Raw genomic sequence first — 8,008 nt, 5'->3', positions numbered from 1 at the left:
GATCACACACACGAAGGATGAGTGAATGTCTTGAGACTGCCTGTGCAGGTGAGACATGCTCCTCACAGGGTCCACACAGTCACGGAAGAGGAAGTCAGGAGACAAATGCGATGGGTTATGAGCTGGCCTAGGCCTGACACCACTTTTTTCCCTGGTGCAGAGTCTACTGTGGTAGTTCTCAACCTGTGGGTTGCAACCCCTTGGGGTCACCTAAGACCATCGGAAATACCATATTTACATTACATTCGCAACAGCAGCAAAATTATAAAGTAGCAATGAAAATAATTCTATGGTTGGGGTCACCACAGCATGAGGAACTGTATTAAAGGGTCATGGCGTTAGGAAGGTTGAGAACCACTGAGTCCTCCATCTTCAGACAGCCCGAGAAGATCACCGTGATGCCCAGTGTGAAAGAACGGAGGTCCTGCTTCCATCCGGGAGGGTCTGCCACCTTTCAGGTAGTGGCAGCAAAGATGCTACAGAGTCCCTAACCAGTGGTGGGAATACGGAGACCTGGGAGTGCTCGGATTCTCCATGACCACGAAGCCTCAGGTCTTCCCTTCCATTCCTGCTCAATGAATATTTGCTCAACGTGAAAGTGCATTATTAACCGCGAACTACTAAATACACAGAGATTTTTGTCACCATGCAACCATTCCTATGGCTGCCTCAGGCCCGACGCTTCATCTGTGAAGCAGACGATGAATACAACTTACCAGCTATAAAGTCTAAGTCCAAGACTTCAGCCTCCATTTGCTGCTAAGTGGGCTGAAGTGACCCCGGTGCCCACCTCAGAGGTGTGGCTTTAGAGAAGTATTGCTAGTTGGTAAAATATGCAGCTTACACAGTTTTAGCGAGGCTGTGCAATATAGCCCTGGGGGTTACTGTTACACAGCGTCTGTATTTACTAAAGAGTCATTTGATGGTCGGCTGTGATGACACACTACACCTTTAATCCTAGTGCTCGGGCCACCTAGATCTCTGTGGGTTCAAGGCCAGCCTGCTCTACAGCATGAGTTCCAGAACAGCCAGGACTACAGGAAGAACCCTGTCTAAAACAACAACAACAATAAAAACAAAAAAGAATCATTTCATATTATATGAAATTATCATATGTATAAATCAACCGAGAAGACAAAACAGGAAGCAGGTGTGCTGGGGGTTGTATATGGACAGCAAGTGATGTACCCAGCCAGAACTGGATTTACGGGGTTTCTTACCCGAGACGTTGTGGTTGTATTGCTCAGCGCACCCTGAAGAGATCAGGCAGCTTGCCTCATGTCAGAGAAAAAGGACGGACTGGTGCCCCTCAGTCTGAGCCTCATGAAATATTGATCATGGGCTGGAAAGCGCCACACTCTTCTCTCACTGGTGGGAGCTAATGCACCATGGGAACCCTTCCCAGACTCCCAACTGTGTGTGGAGTTGGGACCCTGGGGAAGGTGAACTGTGTAGTAGGAACTCCCAAAGCCTGGCATGGTGGGACAGGTGTACAGAGCTTATCTGACAGAGGATGGGGGTGGACGATAAGGGGGTGAGGGAGACAAAGATTCAGGGAGAAGAGAGTCACGCCCTAGTAGTGGAGCGTCCCTTTCGGAAGAGCACAGGGGATGTTAGGGAGGGGATCTGTAAAGAGAAAAGGGAAGAAGGAAGGCAAGAAGTGTGGGGTCTCAAGTTTCCATTCTTCCTTAAGGAGGTTGTTGAAGGTGGTGGGTTAAGGCATCTTCCTGGGGATACACACTTGTGTAGGAGGAGAATCTTTTGGAAGGGGGAACTAGGTTGCAAAGTTGTCCCAGGAGGTGGTACCACCAGCTTCTCCTGAGGAAATACTTGAGATTCATATCTACGCTTCCATCTTCTTCATGGCTTGACGGGGGCCCGGAAGAGAGTCCATCTGGCATGAACTTTTTGCATGGATTTTTGCACTGGGCATCCTACTTTGGTCATTGACTAAGGCCTGATTGAGACCAGTCAGGACTGGGCAGTGTGGAAGGGCTGAGGTGCGGTTGGTACAACTGCCAAGCGGGGACGATGACAAGAGTTACCGGTCTTATGTATCGAGGCCTCACTAAGTGCTATCAAGTGTGAGGTGCTAACTCATTGTCGGTTTCTAATGGGGCCATGAGCCTTGGCATTTTCCTACATGAAATCAGGCGGAGTCAGGACAGCCTGCACTACCTGCCGGTGCGGTAGAGCTACATCTTACCTTCCTAGCATTGATGGGATTTTCACACAAGTTAGCTTCCGCAGAAAGTGGTTTCCTCTGACTTAGGATTTTATTTTTAACAGCATTGCACCTTTGGCTTTTGCTTGTTTTCTTAGGGTGTTGAGGAGTCAAACCTGGGTCTTGTATATGCTGGGTAAGGTAAGCACTCTACACAGGAGCTAGGTTTTTCTAGTCCTTGCTTCTAATCATTAAAATACCCGTTCTATGCTATATGTCATGGTTTTGAAAGGAATGGAAAGGTGTGAAAAGTAGAAGCTAGGGGCTGGAGAGATGGCTCAGCGATTAAGAGCGCTGGCTACTCTTCCAGAGGTCCCGAGTTCAATACTTAGCACCCACATGGCAGCTCACAACTGTAACTCCAGTCCCAGGGAATCTGATACCATCTGATGCCATTTTCTGGCTTCTGAGGGTATCAGGCATGCACATGGTGCATAGATATGCCTGTAGGCAAAACACCCACATGTGTTAAAATCATTCTAACAAGAGGGATGACACTATACATACCATCCTTCACATTGTTCCAGACTTCTTTCTTTCTTTTATCTCTTCTCTCACTTTTAAAAATATATTCTTGGGGAATGTTGTGAGAGAGCTACTGTATTCCTTACTTTCAAAAATAGCTGCACAGGACCCTGCTGTGCGGATTGTCTGCACAATGTAATATTTAGTCAGTCTCCTACGGATAAGCATGTTAGTGGTTTCCAGAGTTTTGCTATTTTAAATAATAATACAATTGAACTGCCGCAAGTATGTATGTATGTATATTTGAATATGTCATTCATTTTGTTTTGTGCACATATATTTGTAGTCCGGATCAAATGTCTTAAACTAGTGAAAGTCAAATTCCCTTTGAAAAGATTTAATCAGTTTTGATAGGCTTTCCCTCTCTCTTTTTCTTTCCTTTTGGAGACATAGGACTTCCTATGTAGCCTTGACTTGTCTGGAACTTACTGTGTAGACCAGCATGGCTTTGAACTCACAGAGGCCATCTTAAGTGCTGGGATAAAAGGCTTGTTTTCTTCGAGAGGTATTTTTATCTACCACCTACTTCAATGATGCACAGAACATATAATGGGCTAACCTGTGGTAAATATCAGCATGCTGTGGGAGCCCAAGGGGGTTGTAGCCCCCATGGAATTTTTAAACAAAGCTAGGAATCTGGATGTTAATACAACATATTTTATTTTATTTATTGAATTTTATTGAACTCTACATTTTTTCCTGCTCCCCACCTTGTCTCACTCCTCCCCTGCAACCCTCTCCCAAGGTCCCCATGCTCCCAATTTACTCAGGAGATCTTGCCTTTTTCTCCTATCCCTGTAGGTTAGATCTATACTATGAATGTCTCTCAATGTTGTCTAGGTTCTCTGGGATTGTGGTTTGTAGGCTAGTTTTCTTTGTTTTATGTTTAAAAACCACTTATGAGTGAGTACTTGTGATAATTGTCTTTCTGTGTCTGGGCTACCTCACTCAAAATAATGTTTTCTAGCTCCATCAATTTTCCTGCAAAATTCAAGATGTTGTTAATTTTTTTTCTGCTGTGTAGTACTCCATTGTGTAAATGTACCACATTTTCCTTATCCATTCTTCAATCGAGGGGCATTTAGGTTGTTTCCAGGTTCCGACTATGATAAACAAAGCTGCTATGAACATATTTGAGCACATGTCCTTGTGGCATGGTTGGGCATCCTTTGGATATATACCCAAAAGTGGTATTACTGGGTCTTGAGGAAGGTCGTTTCCTAATTTTCTGAGAAATCACCACACTGACATCCAAAGGGGCTGTGCCAGCTTGCATTCCCACCAGCAATTCAGGAGTGTTCCCTTTTCCCCACAACCTCTCCAGCATAAGTTGTTATCAGTGTTTTTGATCTTGGCCATTCTTACCAGGTGTAAGATGGAAATCTCAGAATTGTTTTGATTTGCATTTCTCTGATGACTAAGGATGTTGAACATTTTCTTAAGTGTCTTTCAGCCATTTTAGATTTCTCTGTTGAGAGTGCTCTGTTTAGGTCTGTACTCCATTTTTTTTTATTGGATTGTTTGTTCTTTGATGACCAGTTTCTTGAGTTCTTTGTATATTTTGGAGATCAGCCCTCTGTCTGATGTGGGGTTGGTGAAGATCTTTTCCCATTCTGTAGGCTGTAGTTTTGTCTTGTTGACTTTGTCCTTTGTTTTACAGAAGCTTTTCAGTTTCAGAGGTCCCATTTATTAATTGTTTCTCTCAGTGTCTGTGTTGCTGGAGTCATATTTAGGAAGTGGTCTCCTGTGCCAATGCATTCTAGTGTACTTCCCACCTTCTCTTCTATAAGGTTCAGCATGACTGGCTTTATGTTGAGGTCTTTCATCCATTTGGACTTGAGTTTTGTGCATGGTGATAGACATGGTCTATTTTCATTATTCTACATGTTAATACCCAGTTATGCCAGGACCATTTGTTAAATATGCTTTCTTTTTTCCCTTTTATATTTTTTGCTTTTTTGTCAAAAATTAGGTGTTCAAAGGTGTGTGGATTAATATCCGGGTCTTTGATTTGATTCCTTTTGTCCTCCTGTCTGTTTTTATGCCAATACCAGGCTGTCTTCAGTACTGTAGCTCTGTAATAGAGTTTGAAGTCAAGGATTGTGATGCCTCCAGAAGTTCTTTTATTGTACAGGATTGTTTTGACAATCCTGAGTTTTTTGCTTTTCCATATGAAATTGAGTACTGTTCTTTTGAGGTCTGTGAACAGTTTTGCTGGGATTTTGATGGGCAACATATTTTATTTTTAATATTCTGGTAGCCAATTAGCTTTAAACAATCACCATCACCACCACCAAATGGCTAGACAATAGGATACACCTGTCCTCCTGACTCATAGGAGGCAGAGACAGGAAGATCACCATGAATCTAAGGTTATCCAGGGCTACAGTGAGACCCTGTTTGAAAAGACCAAAAATAAATAATTCCGAACTATAAATAACAAACGTAACCTTCATTAACAAAGTAACCCTCATCCCCAAACAAAACAATGGCTGGATCCATAATTGCCAGAGATGGATGCAGTCATTTTCTACTTAAGGGTCTGGGTTATTAGCTTTGTAGAATATTGTCCTATGTACCATTTTAAGCTCTTTTGTAAAGCTCGTTAAATTTCTCTTTTAAATTTTTTGTCTCTCAAGCGCCTAAATTTAGGCAGTTGTTTGGGAACACTCTTTGTCAACCATTTATCTAGCCTCTTTGTGATCTGTTTGAGGGTGTCCCACAGCCCCGTGTAGAAGGCTCTCAGGGGTCAGGCATGGACTCCTCCCGCTAGTGCTCTGGGCAGCTTTCTTTGCCTGCCTTTGGAGGTGGGGGGCTGTCCGGTGGGCGGTGCCTCTGTGCTCTCTGCTTCTGGCCACTCCTGGAAACTCTAGGGTTTTTGGTCCTTGTGTGGTTTCCATATGGGAGCTGAGCTGCAGGCTCTGGAGCAGGCTAAGATGGTGACACCCATGCTTTCCCAGTCATTCTCTCCTTTGTTTCTCCTGCTGCCATTGCGCCAAGAACGCCATTGCAGACAAGGAGGGTGGAAGGAGTCATGACGCAGAAGTATTAACGTGCTGCCCCACGCCCCACGTAGGGTGCAGGGTATAAATTCTCACAGGGTCCCTTATCCTCACAGCTAGATTTCTAGCCTTGTTTTCAGAACTATGCTCTCTCCTGTCCTCCTGCACAGATGGGCCCTGGGGCAGACAGGGAGATGCAGGCATCATTTCATGTTGGAGATGTGGTGTTCAGTTCTTCTGGGCAGGACTGGGAGCCCAGCTGTGGGGTCCTGTTGAGCTGCGAGCATTCAGCCGGTTGTTAACTCCTTCAGGCCCACTTAATCCTTTGAATGGAGGTGACAGTCTTCTCAGGGACACGGAACAAGACAGTGTTACGGGGACATTGAATTTCCGCCTAACACTGGCTCCTTTAGGGACCACTTTCACTTTGGAGATCCTGGGTGGGCTGGAGTTTGCCAGCCCCCCACAGCACACATCCACAACCCCATCTGTGTCCTTCCTTCCCCTCTCACAGGGGAAGGAAGTTCTTCAGTGAACTTTTCAGATTCCTTCCTACCACCTACCACATGTCTCCTTCGCTGAGTACATAGGTGTTTTCTTTTGACCCCCTCCCCTGCCCGCCCTGGTTTCCTGCATCCCAGGCTGGCCTTGAACTTGCTATATAGCTGAGGCTAACTTTGGTTGTGAATCCTCCTGCCTCTGCCTCCCGGGTGACAAGATGTAGACTTACAGCACCATGCTTGCTCTACATAGCACTGGGAATTAAATCCAGGGCTTTTGGTTTACTAGGCAAATACTCTATCAACTGAACTTCATCCCCAGCCCTCTTAAGTCTTCCAAAGGTCTGTCCTTTCCCCGCTGAAGTAGAGGCTTCAGAGTGCTCTGAAGCAAGAATCCTGCCACTACAGTTCCTGCCAGTTTATTCAAGGAGGCTCTATACAGAGAATTCTGGGGTGGGCTTTGGCAGTCTGAGGCTGGTTTCATGGGTGTTTTCAAGCAGATTCCTTTGATACTGTGTTAAAAAATGTGCCCCCTTCTTGAAGCATTCTATTTTACTGCAAAGAATTTTTGGACGGACACACACACACACACACACACACACACACACACACACACACACACACACCATGCATACCCCAAGAATTAGGGCCAATTCTCAGGAACCCAGCCATCTAAATCCATATTGAAAGGAGAACCATTTCCCTAGAGGTGGCCAGTCTGGCCTCTCTGGAGATAACATTTGACATTATCATGCAAAGTAGTTTCAGCTGCCTTTCCTTGCATTGGGAACAGAATAAGAAGCCTAGGGTACAGATGAATCGGCTGGTCACAAACCTCCCCTGAGGACAAAGCTGTCTGCTTCAGTGCTTTCTCTCTGTTGGGAAGATCAAATTTCTCCAGCAGAACCGACTACCCTTTAATCTCTGCAAGAGCTCCCTGGGAGTGAAGGGTACGATGCACGTGTCCCCCTATAAAAGGCTCTGCTTACTCATTCCAATTTCACTACACAGACAATGCTATTTCAATACTTTAAACAAAACCAAAGGCACCATATATTTTCTGCCCTTTGAGCTAAAAAAGAGAGAGATTTATCTGGCCTGGTGGCACAGACTGATAATCACAGCGGCTTGGCTAAGGCAGGAGAATCAAGGGTTCAGGTTTTGCCTGGACAACGTAAAGAATCAGTCTAAAAGGAAGGGGATGAGAGAAATGTCTCAGTAAAGTAAGCCATGCAAGCGTGAGGGTCTGACTTCAGATTCCCAGCAGCCATGGTTTTTGTTCTGTTGTTTTTAAAAGACAGGGTCTCTAGCTTGTACATACAAGCCCAGCACTCCGGAGGTGAAGAGGGCGGGTCCCAGCGGGTTAGGGGCTAGTTAGTCTTGGCAATCAGCGAGCTCCAGGTTCAGTGAGAGACCTTGTCCCAAAACTAAAATGGCCAGTGAGAGAGAAAGACACAAGATGTCAACCTTTGTCTCTCATCCATGAGTTAACACCCCACCCTACGCATTACACCCCACACCCACCTTCCACACATGCCATATCACACATACCACACCACACCCACACACCACACACCACACACCACACCACACACACCACACATACCACACATACACCACACACACCACACACACACAGACATCACACACCACACACCACACCACACAAACACACCACACACATACCCCCCCACCACACACACCACACACACATACCACAGACCACACACACACACCACACACACACCACACACACA

This window comes from Myodes glareolus, chromosome 12 (genome assembly GCF_982192425.1).
Source record: "Myodes glareolus chromosome 12, mMyoGla1.1, whole genome shotgun sequence".
Lineage (NCBI taxonomy): Eukaryota > Metazoa > Chordata > Mammalia > Rodentia > Cricetidae > Myodes > Myodes glareolus.
The sequence above is the reverse complement of the archived record's forward strand: the minus strand, read 5'-3'. Positions refer to the sequence as shown.